This window comes from Pristiophorus japonicus, chromosome 10, assembly GCF_044704955.1.
Source record: "Pristiophorus japonicus isolate sPriJap1 chromosome 10, sPriJap1.hap1, whole genome shotgun sequence".
NCBI classification, from domain to species: domain Eukaryota; kingdom Metazoa; phylum Chordata; class Chondrichthyes; family Pristiophoridae; genus Pristiophorus; species Pristiophorus japonicus.
The window spans coordinates 24,161,935-24,182,117 of record NC_091986.1 but is presented as its reverse complement, the minus strand read 5'-3'; the positions used below and the strand labels follow the sequence as shown (position 1 = coordinate 24,182,117).

Genomic DNA, 20,183 nt, shown 5'->3' with positions numbered 1-20,183 from the left:
ACCCCAACCTTGAATAAGGCCATAGTGATAGCCCAGGCGTTCATTGCCACTAGTGACAATACGAAGCAAATTTCTCAGCATACAAGTGCTGCTACAAGTACTGTGAACAAAGTGATGTCATTTTCAAATCATAACGTACAGGGCAGGTCACACATACCTGCAGCTACATGTCCGCAGATGTCTCAGAGTCCACCATCAAGGGTGATGAATGCAAGGCCATTAACACCTTGCTGGCACTGTGGGGTGATCATTGTTTCCATTCTTGCCGAATCAAAGAGTACGTTTGCAGGGACTATGGAACAATGGGACACCTCCAACAAGTGTGCAGGCGAGCTGCAAAGCCGGTTAATCCTGCAAACCACCATGGAGGATAACGACGAACCAGAGCATCAGATCGAGGAGGCAGAGGTACATGGAATGCACATATTTACCACGAATTGTCCCCCGATAATGCTGAATGTTGAACGAAATGGACTCCCGGTGTTAATGGAGCTGGACACGGGCACAAGCCAGTCCATTATGGGCAAAAAGACTTTTGAAAGATTGTGGTGCAACAAGGCCTCAAGGCCAGTCTTAACTCCAGTTCGCACGAAACTAAGAACTTACACAAAAGAACTGATTCCTGTAATCGGCAGTGCTACCGTAAAGGTCTCCTACGATGGAGCGGTGCACAAGCTACCACTCTGGGTGGTACCGGGCGATGGTCCCATGCTGCTCGGCAGGAGCTGGCTGGGAAAGATATGCTGGAACTGGGACAATGTCCGAGCGCTATTGCCCGCTGACGACACTTCGCGTGCCCAGTCTTAAACAAATTTCCTTCGCTGTTCAAACCAGGCATCGGGAAATTCCAAGGAGCAAAAGTGTAGATACACCTAATTCCGGGGACGCGACCCATCCATCACAAGGCGAGAGCAGTACCGTACATGATGAGAGAAAGGGTAGAGATTGAACTAGACCGGCTGCAAAGAGAGAACATCATTTCCCCGATCGAGTTCAATGAGTGGGCCAGTCCTATTGTCCCAGTCCTCAAGGGAGACGGCACCGTCAGAATCTGTGGCGATTACAAAGTAACTATCAATCGTTTCTCCCTGCAGGACCAATACCCACTATCAAAGGCCGACGACCTCTTTACAACGCTGGCGGGAGGAAAGACGTTCACGAAGCTGGATCTAACTTCAGCCTAAATGATGGAGGAACTGGAGGAATTATCGAAGGCCCTCAGCTGCATCAACATACACAAAGATCTCTTTGTTTATAACAGATGCCCGTTTGGAATCCGATCCTGTGGCGGCGATATTCCAGAGAAACATGGAAAGCTTACTGAAGTCAGTCTCGCACACCGTGGTCTTCCAGGATGACATCTTGGTCACAGGTCGGAACACAATCGAGCATCTGCAGAACCTGGAGGAGGTTCTTAGTCGACTCAACCACGTGGAGCTCAGGTTAAAATGCTCGAAGTGCGTTTTTCTGGCACCTGAAGTGGAGTTCCTGGGAAGGAGGATTGCGGCGGACAGCATCAGGCCCACCAACGCGAAGACGGAGGCAATCAAGAACGCACCGAGGCAACAGAACGTGATGGAGCTGCAGTCGTTTCTGGGACTCCTGAACTACTTTGGTAACTTCTTACCGGGTCTCAGCACACGGTTAGAACCACTGCATGTCTTACTACGAAAAGAGGATGAATGGGTTTGGGCAAAAGCCAAGAAAATGCCTTTGTAAAAGCGAGAATATTGTTATGCTCAAACAAATTGCTTGTGTGTATGATCCATGTAAGCGTTTGGTACTAGCATGTGATGCGTCGTCATATGGCGTCGGGTGTGTATTGCTAATGATGTTGGGAAACTGCAACCGGTTGCTTATGCATCCAGGAGTCTGTTTAAGGCTGAGAGAGCCTGCAGCATGATTGAAAAAGAAGCATTAGCGTGTGTCAATGGGGTAAAGAAAATGCATCAATACCTGTTTCGGCTAAAATTCGAATTGGAAACTGACCATAAGCCACTTATAGTCCTGTTCTCCGAGAGTAAAGGGATAAATACCAACGCATCGGCCTGCATCCAGAGATGGGCACTCATGTTTTTTTTTTTTTATAAATTCGTAGCCAATCGTTTCCAATTCTTTGTCAAGTCACAAACGCCAGAGGTCACCCTGCACCAGTCAAGGATCACTCTGCGCCAATGCTCTTAGCCAAAAGGCCTAGAGCCACTGCACCGTTCCTGGAAGTACTGCAATACCAGGTTCGTGCCATGGAGGTGGATGGGTCAGGTCCCCCACACACCTCCGTGGAGGTGGATGGGTCAAGCCATCCCACCCACCTCCTGTTTACAAAAATGTAAGCATATACCTTCCTGACCAGGGAGAAACCACCCGGAGGTCATGGTGGCTGGTCAGGTTAGTTATGCAGATCTTAGCCAAAAGGCCGAGAAGCGATCTCATGTTTTTTTTTTTTTTTTTTAAATTCATGTCCAATCGTTATCCAATCGTTACAATTCTTTGTCAAACGCCAGAGGTCACCCTGCACCAGTCAAGGATCACTCTGCGCCAATGCTCTTAGCCAAAAGGCCTAGAGCCACTGCACCGTTCCTGGAAGTACTGCAATACCAGGTTCGTGCCATGGAGGTGGATGGGTCAGGTCCCCCACACACCTCCGTGGAGGTGGATGGGTCACCAATCCCACCCACCTCCTGTTTACAAAAATGTAAGCATATACCTTCCTGACCAGGGAGAAACCACCCGGAAGTCATGGTGGCTGGTCAGGTTAGTTATGCAGATCTTAGCCAAAAGGCCGAGAAGCGATCTCATGTTGTCCATGTACAACTATGCCATCCGCCACAGGCTAGGCACAGAAAACTGCGCCAATGCTCTCAGTAGGCTGCCATTGCCCACCATGGGGGTGGAAATGGTGCAGTCCGCAGATCTAGCCATGGTTATGGAAGCATTTGAGAGTGAGCAATCACCCGTCAGTGCCCGGCAGATCAAAACCTGGACAAGCAAGGACCCCTTATTATCCCAAGTCAAAAGCTGTGTGTTTCACGGGCGCTGGTCCAGTGTCCCAGTGGAAATGCAGCAAGAGATAAAGCCGTTCCAGCAGCACAAAAGATGAAATGTCTATACAGGCAGACTGCCTTCTGTGGGGCAATCGAGTAATAGTCCCCAAGAAGGGCAGAGACACCTTCATCAATGGCCTCCACAGTACCCACCCAGCTATTGTAATGATGAAAGCGATAGCCAGATCCCACGTGTGGTGGCCCGGTATCGCTGCGGACTTAGAGTCCTGCGTTCAGAAATGTATTACATGCTCGCAGTTAAGCAATGTACCCAGGGAGGCGCCGCTAAGTTTATGTTCTTGGCCCTCCAAACTGTGGTCTAGTGTACACTTCGACTATGCAGGCCCGTTCTTGGGTAAAATGTTCCTTGTGGTTGTAGACGCATACTCCAAGTGGATTGAATGTGAGATAATGTCGGCTAGCACGTTCGCTGCCACTACTGAAAGCCTGAGGGCCATGTTTGCCACATACGGCTTACCCGATGTCCTGGTGAGTGACAACGGGCCATGTTTTACCAGTGTTGAGTTCAAAGAATTCATGACCCGTAATGGGATCAAACATGTCACATTTGCCCCGTTTAAACCAGCATCCAATGATCAGGCAGAGAGAGCAGTGCAAACCATCAAGCAAGGTTTGAAGAGGGTAACTGAAGGCTCACTGCAGACTCGCCTATTCCGAATCCTGCTTAGCTACCGCACGAGACCCCACTCACTCACTGGGATCCCACCTGCTGAACTGCTCATGAAAAGAGCACTTAAGACAAGGCTCTCGTTAGTTCACCCTGATCCACATGAACAGGTAGAGAGCAGGCGGTTTCAACAAAGTGCATATCATGATAGTTCAAATGTGTCACGTGAGATTGAAATCAATGATCCTGTATTTGTATGAAATTATGGACAAGGTCCCAAGTGGCTTCCCGGCACTGTTGTGGCCAAAGAAGGGAGCAGGGTGTTTCGGGTCAAACTTTCAAATGGACTCATTCACCGGAAACACTTGGACCAAATCAAACTCAGATTCACGGACTATCCTGAGCAACCCACCGTGGACCCTACCTTTTTTGATCCCCCAACATAAACACCAGTGGCAACCGGCACCACGGTTGACCACGAAGCAGAACCCATCATCCACAGCAGCCCAGCAGGGCCCAACACACCAGGCAGCCCAGCAAGGCCAGCTGCACAGCAGATGATTCAACAACACCAGCTTTCACACCAAGACGATCAACCAGGGCAAGAAGGGCCCCAGATCAACTCACATTGTAAATAGTTACACTGTTGACTTTAGGGGGGGGGAGTGTTATATATGTGAACTTGTATTTATTCTGTACAGCCACCAGAGGGCTCATCCCCTGGAGTCCCAAGGGATCCCGTAATACTTTGGGAGTACAGGTATTTAAGGAGGCTTCACAGGTTGGAGAGGCACACTGGAGACCGGCAATAAAAGACTAAGGTCACACTTTACGTTGAGCTTACAGTGTTCAGTCTGACTCTTTCTCCATACACGACAAATAGTGGTAGGGGATTCGATAGTTAGGGGAACAGACTGTCATTTCTGTGGCCACAGACGTGACTCCAGGATAGTATGTTGCCTCCCTGGTGCCAGGGTCAAGGATGTCTCTGAGCAGCTGCAGAATATTCTGAATGGGGAGGGTGAACAGCCAGAGGTCGTGGTCCATATCGGTACCAATGACATAGGTAGAAAGAGGGATGAGGTCCTGCAGGCAGATTTTAGGGAGCTAGGAGGTTAAAAAGCAGGACCTCAAAGGTAGTAATCTCTGGATTACTCCCGGTGCCACGGGCTAGTGAATATAGAAACAGGAGGATAGAACAGATGAATGTGTTGCTGGAGAAATGGTACAGAAGGGAGGGCTTCAGATTACGGAGGCATTTGGACTGGTTCTGGGGGAGGTGGGACCTATACAGGCCGGATGAGTTGCACCTTAACAGGGCCGGAACCAATATGCTCACGTGGAGGTTTGCTAGTTCTGTTGGGGAGGGTTTAAACTAATTTGTCAGGGGGATGGGCATCCGGATGTGACATTAGAAAGGAGATATAAAATGCTCAAAGGATTGGGAGAGGCAGAGAGCACTAAAGTAAGAAAAAGTCAAGTATTGGTGGGCTCAAACTAAGAGAGAATACAGGATGGTCCAAGATGTGTATGTATGTGAATGCACAAAGTCCAGTAAACAAGGTAAGTGAACTTGCAGTCACTCATAGCCACATGGGAATATGGCTCCACTGAGACTTGGCTCAAAAAAAGACAGGATTGGATGTTAAATGTTTCTGTTTATCAGGTGTTCAGGAAAGATAGGGAAGGAAAGATAGGAGGTGGTGTGGCAGCATTGGTTAAGGAGAATATCGCAGTTTTTTTTTAATTCGTTTCGGGTTGTGCCCGTCACTGGCAGGGCCAGCATTAATTGTCCATCCCTAATTGCCCTTGAGGAGGTGGTGGTGAGCTACCTGCTTGAACCTCTGTAGTCCTTGTAATGAAAGAACTCCTGCAATGCTGTTAGGCAGGGAGTTCCAGGATTTTGACACAGCGACAATGAAGGAACGGTGATATATTTCTAAATCAGGGTGGTGTATAAATTGCTCATTTTTTTTTTTAATTTGTTGCCAATCTTTCCAATTCTTTGTCAAATCACAAACGCCAGAGGTCACCTTGCACACATCAAGGATCACTCTGCGCCAATGCTCTTAGCCAAAAGGCCTAGAGCCACTGCACCATTCCTGGAAGTACTGCAATACCAGGTTCGTGCCATGGAGATGGATGGGTCAGGCCCCCCACACACCTCCGTGGAGGTGGATGGGTCAATCCACCCCACCCACCTCCTATTTCCAAAAAGCATAGGAGAACCACCTTCCTGAGCATAGGAGAACCACTTTGGGGTCATGGTTACTCCCCTGTCAGGTCAGTTATGCATGATCTTAGCCAAAAGGCCGAGAAGCGATGTATAACTTGCTCATTTTATACCACCTTCATTTACCAGTATTTGTGAACATCGCCATGCTGGCAGTAAAGCATTCCTGAGGTGCGTTATTGAATGTTACACTTGCAGGTGATGGTGTTCCCATGCGCCTGCTGCCCTTGTCCTTCTAGGTGGTAGATGTTGCAGGTCATGCATCTTCTAGATGGTACATACTGCAGCCACGGTGTGCCAGTGATGGAGGGAGTGAATGTTGAACATGGTGGATGGGGTGCCAATCACGCGAGCTGCTTTATGCAAGATGGTATCTGTAATATATTCTTTATGATATCATAAACACACTGCACACAAGATAGCTCTACAGGAACTTGTCATCGTGTAACTTGTCACATGAACTTTTTATTGTATATACATCAGCAGTTGCATTATGATAAGTCCACCAGGTGGAGCTATATTGCACTTCTCCCTCCTTAATGAAGAAGTAATCATAACAAATAATCATCATACAGAACTTGCATGGTTATACATAACAAAAGTTATGGACTTATTTTGCCATATTTACAAATCAAACTTAACCACTGGTTTTCTGCTTCAAAGAGGATACCTTCGCTCTCGAACAGAACATTCCAAACTTGGTGTTGAACTTAGACTCATTCTAGGCTGAACCTGAGGAGAGTTTTTCTCCAAGGGCAACCCTTGATTTATATTTTGACTCTCTAGAACTTCAGACTGTTTGTCTGCCTAGCTCAGACTCAGATTTAAATTCTGACTTTCTCTTGGACTTGTTTCTAGTACAACTCATCATAGGCAGTTTCTCGAAGTGAGGATGACTTGCTTCCATGCCAAAAAGGGATGAATTCAGAGGTGTTTCAATGAAGGACCTAATATTCCAGATCCCGAACTACATCGTGAAGTGTGGAAGATGCCTGTGCTTGGATTTTTTCATGTGTGGTGGCCGTTGCACACCAGCCACCACATGGGCTTGACAGAGCTCATTCTTGGACCAGTGGCAGGCTGGGGCCATTGGAGGGAGCAGCATATGATGGCCCGGCCCGGAAATCGGCGTGGTCCTGGCCTGCAAGACCATCAGCAGGCCGGGGCCATTGGAGGGAGCAGCATGCGGCGGCATACCACTGCAGGGAGCAGCGCGTGCTGCTGCAGGAGGGCGACGGCTATGAAGCCAGGTCGCTGATTGTAGTGCGGGCAGGCACAGCAGGAGGGGCGAAGGATCGACAAGAGTCCATAGAGGAAAGTGACCAGGGCCCAGGAGAGGCGTGAATCTGGGGCCCAGAAGAGACGAGGGCCCAGGGGCAGCACGGGCCAGTCCACACTGCTATATGTGTGCGCGCTCGGTCTGTGCAGCAGAGCTGGAATCCAGTTAGTCCAGTACATCTGATGTAGGATTTGCTACTGGTATTCTACTTGCTACACAACCCGCTGGAGTGGAAATAAACTACAGAACCAGTGGGAACCTGTTCAACCTTCGCCGACTCCAGGCCAGGTCCAAGACTACCCCAACCTCTGTCGTCGAGCTACAGTACGCGGACGATACCTGCATCTGAGCATGTACAGAGGCTGAACTCCAGCACATAGTTGACGTATTTACTGAGGTGTACGAAAGCATGGGCCTCACGCTAAACATCCGTAAGACAAAGGTCCTTCACCAGCCTGTCTTCACCACACTGCACTGCCCCCAAGTCATCAAGATCCACAGCACGGCCTCCACAGCACGGCCATGGACAACGTGGACCATTTCCCATACCTCGGGAGCCTCTTATCAACAAGAGCAGACATTGATGACGAGATTCAACACCGCCTCCAGTGCACCAATGCAGCCTTTGGCCGCATGAGGAAAAGAGTGTTCGAAGTCCAGGCCCTCAAATCTACCATCAAGCGCATGGTCTACAGGGCCGTAGTAATACCCGCCCTCCTGTATGGCTCAGAGATATGGACCATGTACAGTAGACACCTCAAGTTGCTGGAAAAATACCACCAACGATGTCTCCGCAAGATCCTACAAATCCCCTGGGAGGACAGACGCACCAACATTAGCGTCCTTGACCAAGCCAACATCGCCAGCATCGAAGCACTGACCACACTTGATCAGCTCCGCTGGGCAGGCCACATTGTCCGCAAGCCAGACACGAGTCTCCCAAAGCAAACGCTCTACTCGGAACTCCTTCATGGCAAACGAGCCAAATGTGGGCAGAGGAAACATTACAAGAACACCCTCAAAGCCTCCCTGATAAAATGTAACATCCCCACCGACACCTGGGAGTCCCTGGCCAAAGACCTTCCGAAGTGCATCCGGGAGGGCGCTGAGCAGCTCGAGTCTAATCACCGAGAGCATGCAGAAATCAAGCACAGGCAGCGGAAAGAGCATGCGGCTAATCTGTCCCACCCACCCTTACTCTCAATAAGTATCTGTTCCACCTGTGACAGGGACTGTGGCTCTCGTATTGGACTGTTCAGCCACCTAAGGACTCATTTTAAGAGTGGAAGCAAGTCTTCCTCGATTCCAAGGGACTGCCAATGATAATGACTTGTTACAAGACTATCTAACCCATCAGAAATAATCGAATCATTCCAACTTTCAACTCCTTCCACATCTGTAGGTAAAACATGATCAATGTGAACAAACCTAACCTTTCCGTGATCAAACACCTTGACCAAATATGTGCGAGGACCACATAACTTCACCACTCTTCCTGGAAACCACTTTAACCATTTATGGTGATGGTTCTTCACTCTAACCTACTGATTTAATTTCACATATCACGCTCTCTTACTCTACCTCTTTTACAAGCCAGCAAAGAATGACTAAAAATTGATTAAGAAAGGGAAGATTGATAGGCTATGAAAGTAAACTAGCACAAAATATAAAAACAGATAGTAAGAGTTTCTATAGGTATATAAAAAGGAAAAGGGTGGCTAAACTAAATGTTGGTCCCTTAGAGAATGAGACTGGGGAATTAGTAATGGGGAACATGGAGATAACAGAAACTCTGAACAAATATTTTGTATCAGTCTTTACGGTAGAGGACACTAACAATATTCCGACAGTGGATAATCTAGGGGTGAAAGGAGGAGAGGAACTAAACATAATCTCAATCACTAAAGAGGTGGTACTCAGTAAGGTAATGGGACTAAAGGCAGATAAATCCCCTGGACCAGATGGTTTGCATCCTCGGGTCTTAAAAGAAGTAGCGGCAAGGATTGTGGATGCATTGGTTGTAATTTACCAAAATTCTCTGGATTCTGGGGAGGTCCCAGCAGATTGGAAAACTGCAAATGTAATGCTCCTATTTAAAAAAGGAGGCAGACAAAAAGCGGGAAACTATAGACCAGTTAGCCTAATATCTGTGGTTAGGAAATTGTTGGGAGTCCATTATTAAAGAATCAGTAGCGGGACATTTGGAAAAGCAAAATTCAGTCACGCAGAGTCAGCATGGATTTATGAAGGGGAAGTCATGTTTGACAAATTTGCTGGAGTTCTTTGAGGATGTAACGAACAAGGTGGATAAAGGAGAACCAGAGGATGTGGTGTATTTGGACTTCCAGAAGGCATTTGACAAGGTGCCACATAAAAGGTTACTGCACAAGATGAAAGTTCACGCGGGTTGGGGGTAATTTATTAGCATGGATAGAGGATTGGCTAACTAACAGAGAACAGAGAGTTGGGATAAATGGTTAATTCTCTGGTTGGCAACCAGTAACTATTGTGGTGCCGCGGGGATCAATGCTAGAACCCCAACTATTTACAATCTATATTAACGACTTGGAGGAAGGGACTGAGTGTAACGTAGCCAAGTTTGCTGACGATACAAAGATGGGAGGAAAAGCAATGTGTGAGGAGGACACAACAAATCTGCAAAAGGACATAGACAGACTAAGTGAGTGGGCAAAAATTTGGCAGATGGAGTATAATGTCGGAAAGTGTGAGGTCATGCACTTTGGCAGAAAAAAATCAAAGAGCAAGTTATTATTTAAATGGAGAAAGATTGCAAAGTGCCGCAGTACAGTTGGACCTGGGGGTATTTGTGCATGAAACACAAAAGGATAGTATGCAGATACAGCAAGTGATCAGGAAGGCCAGTGGTATCTTGGTCTTTATTGCAAAGGGGATGGAGTATAAAAGCAGGGAAGTCTTACTACAGTTATATAAGGTAGTGGTGAGGCCACAACTGGAATACTGCGTGCAGTTTTGGTTTCCATATTTACGAAAGGATATACTTGCTTTGGAGGCAGTTCAGAGAAGGTTCACTAGGTTGATTCCAGGATGAGGGGGTTGACTTATGAGGAAAGGTTGAGTAGGTTGGCTCTACTCATTGGAATTCAGAAGAATGAGAGGTGATTTTATCGAGACATATAAGATTATGAGGGGGCTTGACAAGGTGGATGCAGAGAGGATGTTTCCACTGATGGGGGAAACTCGAACTAGAGGGCACGATCTTAGAATAAGGGGCCACCCATTTAAAACTGAGATGAGGAAAAATTTCTTCTCTCAGAGGGTTGTGAATCTGTGGAATTCGCTGCCTCAGAGAGCTGTGGAAGCTGGGAAATTCAATACATTTAAGACAGAAATAGAAGGTTTCTTAATCGATAAGGGGATAAGGGGTTATGGAGAGCGGGCAGGGAAGTGGAGCTGAGTCCGTGATCAGATCAGCCATGGTCTTATTGAATGGCGGAGCAGGCTCGAGGGGCCGTATGGTCTACTCCTGTTCCTATTTCTTATGTTCTTATGTTCTATCATGATACTCTTTGTGTCTTAATTGTTTCTCTTCTACTAACTGTGCCAAGTTTGGCTTTAACAACGAGAACCTGGTTCATGGCTGATGTTTCAAAAGCCACTCTGCTGGTATTTTACCAGTAGTTGTATGAGGAGTATTACGATAAGTATTTAGAAATTTGCTAATTTGTGATCAAACGACAACTCCCGTTTCTTTGGATTTGGATCCAACATTTGCTTGATGAGGGCACGTTTTACAATTTGCACTGTGCGCTCTGCTGTACCATTTGAAGCAGGGTGGTACGGTGAACCTTGGTATGTTTCACACCATTTCTGTTCATGAACTGTGCAAATTCTAATGAACAACATTGCGGCTCATTACCAGGCACAATTTCTTCTGGAAGGCCATATGAAGAAAACAATCTTTGCAAATTGTCGGGTGTTTTACGTGTTATTTTCCGCATCGGAAACTCCTCCACCCACTTCGAATGGCTACCAATCACAATGAACAATTGCTGTCCTTCTAGCTCAGCAAAATCTACATGTAACCTTTGCCACATCCTGGGAGGCCATTTCCATGGCTGTAATGATACCGATGGTGGTTTCTTGCTTACCGATTGACACGTTGTACACTGACTAACGATGCACTCTATCTGCCACCATAAGCAACTGTATGCAAAACTCTTGGTCAAGCACATTTCCAGGTGCTGGTCATAAAGAACTCCTAATAATTTGGACCTGAACTTATTTGGAATAACTACTCTTGCACCCCACATGATACAATCTTTATCCACTGATAATTTATTCCTATGAATGAAGTATGGATGAATATCTTTCTCTAATACCTGGTTTGGCCAGCCATTTGTGATGTAATCATATACACTTGACATAACTGGGTCACATTTGGTTGCTCTACCAATCTCTTCAGCTGTGACTGGCAGCTCATTAATGTATGAAAAATAGAACACTTCTTCCCTATTGGGTGTAACTTGTGGTGGGGATGGCAATCTGGACATAGCATCAGCATTTCTGTGATCAGCTGATCATGTGTACTCAATGTCAAATATATATGCTGAGAAAATCACAGCCCAACTCTGCATTTGGTCTGCAGCTAAGGTTGGAACTGGGGACTTTGGATGAAGGATTGCTGTCAAGTGCTTATGGTCCATAACAATGGTAAACTTACAGCCATACAAGTATTTGTGGAATGCCTTGACCTCAATAATTAATGCCACAGCTTCCCTTTGGATTTGCACATAATTACGTTCACTGGCACTGAGAGTGCATAAAGCAAAAACAATTGGTCTCTCCTCCCCACTATGTAATACATGAGAGATCACTCCCCCAACTCCATACCGAGAGGCGTCACATGCTAGCTTGATCTCCTTAGATACATCAGAGTGAACTAATTTGGTACTCTCTACCAACTGGCATTTATATTCTTTGAATGCTACGTCGCATTCTTCTGACCACTTCCAATAGACCTGTTTTTTCAAAAGCTCATTCAGTGGATGTAACACTGTAGCCAACTTTGGTAGGAACTTTCCATAATAGATCCAAAAAATAATCGAAGTTCAGTGACATTCTTTGAAGTGGGTGCATTTCTGATTGCATCCAGCTTTCCCTTGGTTGGATGTAAACCATCTTTGTCTACTCTGTGCCCTAAGTACTCCTCTGAGTTTTGAAATAACTCACACTTGTGAGCAGTCACTAGTACTCCGTGCTTCTCTAGCCATTTGAGCATTTCATTCAATATGTTATTATGGATTTGCCTGTTTGGCGCTGAAATGAGTATGTCATCTAAATAACATACTACCCATTCAAGGCCTTGAACAATCTGGTTCATCATCCCTTGGAATATGGCGGTGGCAGAAGACACTCCAAATGGTAGCCTATTAAATTGATATAGGCCTAGATGATTAGTGATAGTCAAGCATGATTTGGACTCCTCATCTTGGTCACATTGTAAGTAGGCATTTGTCAGATTTAACTTTGAGACGATCTGGCCACCTGTCAGCGTTGTGAACATATCTTTTACATTTGGCAATGTATTGGGTAAATTACCTTCTAGAACCTGGTTTACGGTTTCTTTATAATCATCACACAACCTTACCTTACCTGACTTAGATACAACAGCAATGGGTGTAGCCCAATTACATAGATCTATCTTAGAAATAATGTTCTCAGATTCTAGTCTTTTGAGTTCTTGATCGGACTGCCTGTTTTGCGGAACAACTTCGGATATTGCTTGATGACTTCATCCTTCAATGCAAATCTCATTTCAACACGAAAAATCTAATTCCAATCCAGCTTCAGTGATCTCAAGCAATTTCTACCTATTAAGGCAGGCTTGTCTCCTGCCACTACTAAGAGATGCAAGCTCTGAAACTGATCTTTGCATTTCTCCTGAGTAGCCTCGCAGCTCTATCTTTGATTTCTTCATCGGATAATCACTCAACTTGACGAGATATAGTGATTCTGGTACTATGCTCATGGGCGCACCAGTGTCGATTTCCGTGGGTATCCTGGTTCCTGCAATGTCTCCTTGGTGACGATACTTCATGAATCATTGTTAGGCACCCTTGTGCTCCTGATGATGTGTATCTCCAGAACCTTCTCATCCTGATGCTTCACTTCAATGCTTGTAGTCTCTGGGGATTTCTACTTACAGCCTTGAAAGTTGGTTTCCTCTTCAGTCGGCATGTCTTTGCAAGATGCCCAGTTTTCTTGCAGAAAAAATATTTTGCCTTCACATATGGACAACTTTGAACAATGTGTTGTCCCAGACACCGATAGCATGACTTCAATGCACTCTTATCTTGGCCAGTTGCTGAGGCCTTGGGGCCCAACTGCCTTTTACTTCTAACCTGTAGGCGATACACTTTGATTGGCTGACGACTGGAAATGACATGATATTCTCGGGAGTATTGGTCGGTCATATCCATTGATAAGCAAAATTAAAAGTCAAGTTAGGGGTTGTCAACAACTGATTGCTTCATTTTTCATCTCACAAACAAAGCGATCACGCAATGCTCGGTCCTGAAAGTTTCCGAAATGATAGTGAATGGATAGCTTTTTTAAAGCTACAATGTACTCACTGATACTCTTATCATTTAACTGATCCCGTATTCCAAAACAAAAACTTTTAGCAGTTTCCAGGTATTTAGGACAATAGTGCTGAGAATCGCCATCAGTGGCGTGTACTTTGACTTGACGGGAACAAGCACATTTTTCAGGGTTTCATACACCTCGAGGCCTGCTTATGTCAAGAAAATAGCCCATTTTCTTTCTAACACCACACGGTTATGGTTTTCATAGAAACGTAGAAAATAGGTGCAGGAATAGGCCATTCGGCCCTTCGAGCCTGCACCACCATTCAATAAGATCATGCTGATCATTCACCTCAGTACCCCTTTCCTGCTTTCTCTTCATACCCCTTGATCCCTTTAGCCGTAAGGGCCGTATCTAACTCCCTCTTGAATATATCCAGTGAACTGGCATCAACAATTCTCTGCTGTAGAGAATTCCACAGTTTAACAACTCTCTGAGTGAAGAAATTTCTCCTCATCTCAGTCCTAAATGGCTTACCCCTTATCCTTAGACTGTGTCCCCTGATTCTGAACTTCCCCAACATCGGGAATATTCTTCCTGCATCTAACCTGTCCAGTCCCGTCAGAATTTTATATGTTTCTATGAGATCCCCTCTCATCCTTCTAAACTCCAGTGAATACAGGCCCAGTCGATCAAGTCTCTCCTCATACGTCAGTCCTGCCATCCCGGGAATCAGTCTGGTGAGCCTTCACTGCACTTCCTCAATGGCAAGATCGTCCTTCCTCAGATTAGGAGACCAAAACTGAACACAATATTCCAGGTGAGGCCTCACTAAGGCCCTGTACAACTGCAGTAAGACCTCCCTGCCCCTATACTCAAATCCCCTCGCTATGAAGGCCAACATACCATTTGCCTTCTTCACCGCCTGCTGTACCTGCATGCCAACTTTCAATGACTAATGTACCATGACACCCAGGTCTCATTACACTTCCCCTTTTCCTAATCTGCCACCATTCGCATAATATTCTGCCTTCGTGTTTTGGCCATCAAAGTGGATAACCTCACATTTATCCACAATATACTTCATCTGCCATGCATTTGCACACTCACCTAACCTGTCCAAGTCACCCTGCAGCCTTTTAGCGTCCTCCTCACAGCTCACACCGCCACACAGCTTATCTGCAAACTTGGAGATATTACACTCAATTCCTTCATCTAAATCATTAATGTATATTGTAAATAGCTGGGGTCCCAGCACTGCGGCACCCCACTAGTCACTGCCTGCCATTCTGAAAAGGAACCGTTTATCCGACTCTCTGCTTCCTGTCTACCAACCAGTTCTATATCCACGTCAGTACATTACCCCCAATACCATGTGCTTTAATTTTGCACACCAATCTCTTGTATGGGACCTTGTCAAAAGCCTTTTGAATGTCAGAATACACCACATCCACTGGTTCTCCATTGTCCACTCTACTAGTTATATCCTCACAAAATTCTAGAAGATTTGTCAATCATGATTTTCCTTTCATAAATCCATGCTGACTTGGACCGATCCTGTCACTGCTTTCCAAAGGCGCTGCTATTTCATCTTTAATAATTGATTCCAACATTTTCCCCACTACTGATGTCAGGCTAACCAGTCTATAATCACCCGTTTTCTCTCTCCCTCCTTTTTTAAAAAGTGGTGTTACATTAGCTACCCTCCAGTCCATAGGAACTGATCCAGAGTCGATAGACTGTTGGAAAATGATCACCAATGCATCCACTATTCCTAGGGCCACTTCCTTAAGTACTCTGGGATGCAGACTGTCAGGCCCCGGGGATTTATCGGCCTTCAATCCCATAAAGGCCTTTCATCATAGCGATGAAAAACTTTTCGAGCCACTCCACATATACTCCAAAAGTCTCTCGGTCATGATGGAACTCATCCAAGCGCCCTATTATTCCCATAGGCTCAGGCATCTGGAATCTTCAGTTCAGCCAAACATGCTTGCAATTTACCTTGGATTTTTAGTTGTGCTGCTCAACAAAGAACCTCTCACAGTCTCTCTGTTGTTTGGCTAGGTGATTCACCAACAAAAATTTCAGCTGGGGTATCCAATTATCCTTACCTCGTTCACCAATGTGATATATTCTTTACAATATCACAAACACACACACAAGATAGCTCTGCAGGAATTTTTCATCATGTGACTTGTCCCTTTTATTGTATATACATCAGCAGTTGCATTACCACAGTAGCCCCCTAGTTGGAGCTATATTACAGTGTTGAGTTTCTTGAGTGTTGTTGGAGCTGCACTCATCCAGGTAAGTGGAAAGTATTCCATTACATTGCTGACTTGTGCCTTGTAGATAGTGGAAAGGCTTTGGGGGGTCAGGAGGTGAGACACTCACCGCAGAATACCCAGCCTCTGTCTTGCTGTTGTTGTCATGATATTTATATGGCTGGTCCAGTTAAGTTTCTGGTGAATGGTGACCCCCAGGATGTTGATGGTGGGGGATTTGTCGATAGTAATACCGTTGAATATCAAGGGGAAGTGGTTAGACTCTCACTTATTGTAGATGGTCATCGCCTGGCACTTCTGTGGTGCGAATGTTACTTGCCACTTATCAGCCCAAGCCTGAATGATGTCCAGGTCTTGCTGCATGTGGGCATGGACTGCTTCATTTTCTGAAGAGTTGCGAATGGAACTGAACACTGTACAATCATCAGCGAACATCCCCACTTCTGACCTTATGATTGAGAGAAGGTCATTGATGAAGTAGCTGAAGATGGCTGGGCCTAGAACACTGCCCTGTGGAACTCCTGCAGCGATGTCCTGGGTCTGGAATGATTGACCTCCAACAACCACATCCATCTTCCTTTGTCCTGGAGGGGGTCAAGGACAGAATCTATATAGCTAGAGTTAAGAAATAATAAAGGTGCCATTACACTAAACTGTATTATATGGACCACCAAATAGTGGGAAAGATAGAGAGGAGTAAATTTGCAGAGAAATTACAGAGAGGTGCAAGAAGTATAGAATAGTAATAATGTGGGATTTCAACTTTCCTAATATACACTGGGATAGTAATAATGCAAAGGGCAGAGAAGGGGAAGAATTTCTGAAGTGTATTCGGGAGAACTTTCTTGATCAGTATGTTTCCGGCTCGACGAGGGAGGAGGCATTGCTGGATCTGGTTCTGGGGAATGAGGTAAATCAAGTGGAACAAGTGTCAGTAGATTAACATTTAGGCAACAGTGATCATAGTATCATAAGGTTTAGATTAGCTATGGAAAAGAACAGGGAGCAATCTAGAGTAAAAATATTTAACTGGGGGAAGGCCAATTTCAGTGGGATGAGAACAGATCTGGCCCAGGTAAACTGGAATCAAACTGTAATGGAACAATGGGCTGCCTTTAAAGAGGAAGTAGTTCAGGTACAGTTGAGGTACATTCCCACTAGTGGGAAGGGCAGGACAACTAAATCCCTGGATGATGAAACAGATAAGAGAATTTGATGAAGCAAAAAAAGAGCACGTATGACAGACGTCAGGTTACAAATACATCTGAGAATAAGGCTACATATAGAAAGGTCAGAGGAGAAGTGAAAAAGAAAATTATGAGAATAGAATGCCAGTCAACATAAAAGTAATCGAAAAGTCTTCTGTAAGCATATACATAGTAAAAGGGTAGTAAGAGTTGGGGTGGGGCCGATTAGGGACCAAAAATGAGACCTATGCATGGAAGCAGAGGGTATGGCTGAGGTACTAAATGAGTACTTTGCATCTGTCTTCACCAAGGAAGGGGATTCTGCCATAGAAGGTATTAGAAAGGCTGGCTGTACTTAAAGTAGATAAATCACCAGGATGGGATGCATCCTAGGATGCTGAGGGAATTGAGGGCAGAAATTGTGAAGGTACTGGCCATAATATTCCAATCCTCCATAGATACAGGAGTGGTGCCATAGGACTGGCAAATTGCAAATGTTACACCATTGTCCAAAAATGAAGCAAAGATAAACCCAGGGACTACAGGCCAGTCAGTTTAACCTCAGTAGTGGGGAAACTTTTAGAAACAGTGATCAGGGACAAAATTAACAGTCGCTTGGATAGGTGTGGATTAATTAAGGAAAGGCAGCACAGATGTTATAGGCAAATCGTGTTTAACCAACTCGATCGAGTTTTTTTGATGAGGTAACAGAGAGGGTTGATGAAGGCAATGCGGTTGACGTGGTGTACGTGGATTTCCAAAAGACATTCAACAAAGTGCCACATAATAGACTTGCCAGCAAAATTGGAGCCCATGGAATAACTAAGACAATGGCAGCCTGGATACGAAATTGGCTAAGTGACAGGGAACTGAGTAATGGTGAACTTTTGTCTTTTGGACTTGGGGAAGACACACAGTGATGTTCCCCAAGGGTTGGTACTAGGATCAATGCTTTTCTTTTTATATATTAATGACTTGGATGTGGGTTTATAGGGCACAATTTCAAAATTTGCAGATCACACAAAAACATGGAAGCATAGTGAACAGTGAGGAGAATAGTCATAGACTTCAAGATGACAAAGAGAGCCTGGTAGAATGGGCGGACATGTGGCAGATGAAATTTAATGCAGAAAAGATGAAGTGATACATTTTGGTAGAAAGAATGAGGAGAGAAAATATAAACTAACGGGTGCAATCCAAAAGCGGGTGCATGAACAGATAGACCTGGGGGTATATGTGCACAAATCATTGAAGGTGGCAGGGCAGATTGAGAAAGCAGTTAAAAAGCTTATGGGATCCTGGGCTTCATGAATAGAGGTATAAAGTACAAAAGCGTGGAAATTATGATGAACCTTTATAAAACACTGGTTCGGCCTCAACTGGAGTATTGTGTCCAATTCTGGGCATCACACTTTAGGAAGAATGTCAAGGCCTTTGAAAGGGTGCAGTAAAGATTGATGAGAATGATTTCAGGGATGAGGGACTTCAGTTACGTGGACAGACTGGAGAAGCTGGGGTGGTTCTCCTTAGAACAGAGAAGATTGAGAGGAGATTTGATAGAGGTGTTCAAAATCATGAGGGGTCTGGACAGAGTAGATGGAGAGAAACTGTTCCCACTGGCAGAAGGGTTCGAGAACCAGAGGACACAGATTTAAAGTGATTGGCACAAAAACCAAATAAGAATAAGCTTTTGTACACAGCGAGTGGTTAGGATCCGGAATGCACTGCCTGAAAGGATGATGGAAGCAGACTCAATCACTGCTTTCAAAAGGGAGTTGGATAAGCAACTGAAAGAAAAAGGGCAGGAGAGTGGGACTAGCTGAGATGCTCTTGCAGAGATGGCACGGGCTCGACGGGCCAAATGGCCTTCTTCCGTGCTGTAACCACTCTATGATCCTTTAATAGCTTTGGTTAACAATAAGTTACCAATCTCAGGATAAAAATTAACAATTGATCCAGCATCAATTGCCGTTTACGGAAGAGAGTTCCAAACTTCTACCATCCTTTCTATGTAGAAGTGTTTCCTAATTTCACTCATGAAAGGTCTGGCTTTAAATGTTAGACTATGCCCCCTAGTCCCAGACTCCTCAACCAGTGGAAATAATTTCTCCCTGTTCCCCTTAATATGCTGAAAACCGATTAGATCACCCCTTAACCTTCTAAATTCTAGGGAACACAACCCTAATTTATGTAATCTTTCCTCGTAACTTAACTCATGAAGTCCAGGTCATAATTATAATTTTCCATTCCACTTTGGCTATGACAATTGTGCTGATACAGTTCACCTGCATTTTCTCTTTACAAAGACTGATGAACCTGCTGTGCATTTCCACAGTTTTTCATTTTTGGTTTTTAAACTAATAATTATTCTTCATTGTCAACATCGAGTTCAATCATTTCAGACCATAATCTCTGCCCATATTTTGTTCCCTGTTTTTTTACAACCACCCCCCCGGCTTTATTTTATTTTTTTCTCTTTCCCTTGGCAGCTGGTAATTATGCCGCCATTCACACCCTATCGAGACTCAACTTTTGTTTCCTAACTTGTGCCATTGCTATCTCAATTTAGCCCAGCATCCCTTTTGTCTCTCAAATCTCTTCTGCCTTCCACCCAATCACAGACCTTCCCTTTTGCTCTTTCCTCCCCTCCCCCTTTCAGTGCCTCTTGCACTTCCTTAAGAATCTGTTACATTTCAAACTTTTGCCAGTTCTGAAATGCTAACTCTGTTTCTCTCCACAGATGCTGCCTGACCCGCTGAGATTTTCAACATTTTCTGTTTTTATTTCAGATTCCAGCATATGCAGTAGTTCACCTTTGAATGATTGGTCATTACTCATCATGTTACCAGTTTAACATTTCTTTACATTTGGTTCAGTTTTGGTAGCAGGATGCAGTGGTGGAGAGTAAAATGAAAAACAGAGTAGTTATTATTGGCTGAATATTTTCGGCGAAGAAA

The 20,183-nt window shown here is 45.0% G+C and overlaps 3 pseudogenes; all 3 read right to left on the bottom strand.

Moving 5' to 3' along the window:
* Positions 1 to 2,197: 2,197 nt before the first annotated feature.
* Positions 2,198 to 2,428, bottom strand: LOC139275411 (U2 spliceosomal RNA; annotated as a pseudogene).
* Positions 2,429 to 2,564: 136 nt separating this feature from the next.
* Positions 2,565 to 2,794, bottom strand: LOC139275408 (U2 spliceosomal RNA; annotated as a pseudogene).
* Positions 2,795 to 5,758: 2,964 nt separating this feature from the next.
* On the bottom strand, positions 5,759 to 5,996 carry LOC139275397 (U2 spliceosomal RNA; annotated as a pseudogene).
* Between the last annotated feature and the right edge of the window lie 14,187 nt (positions 5,997 to 20,183).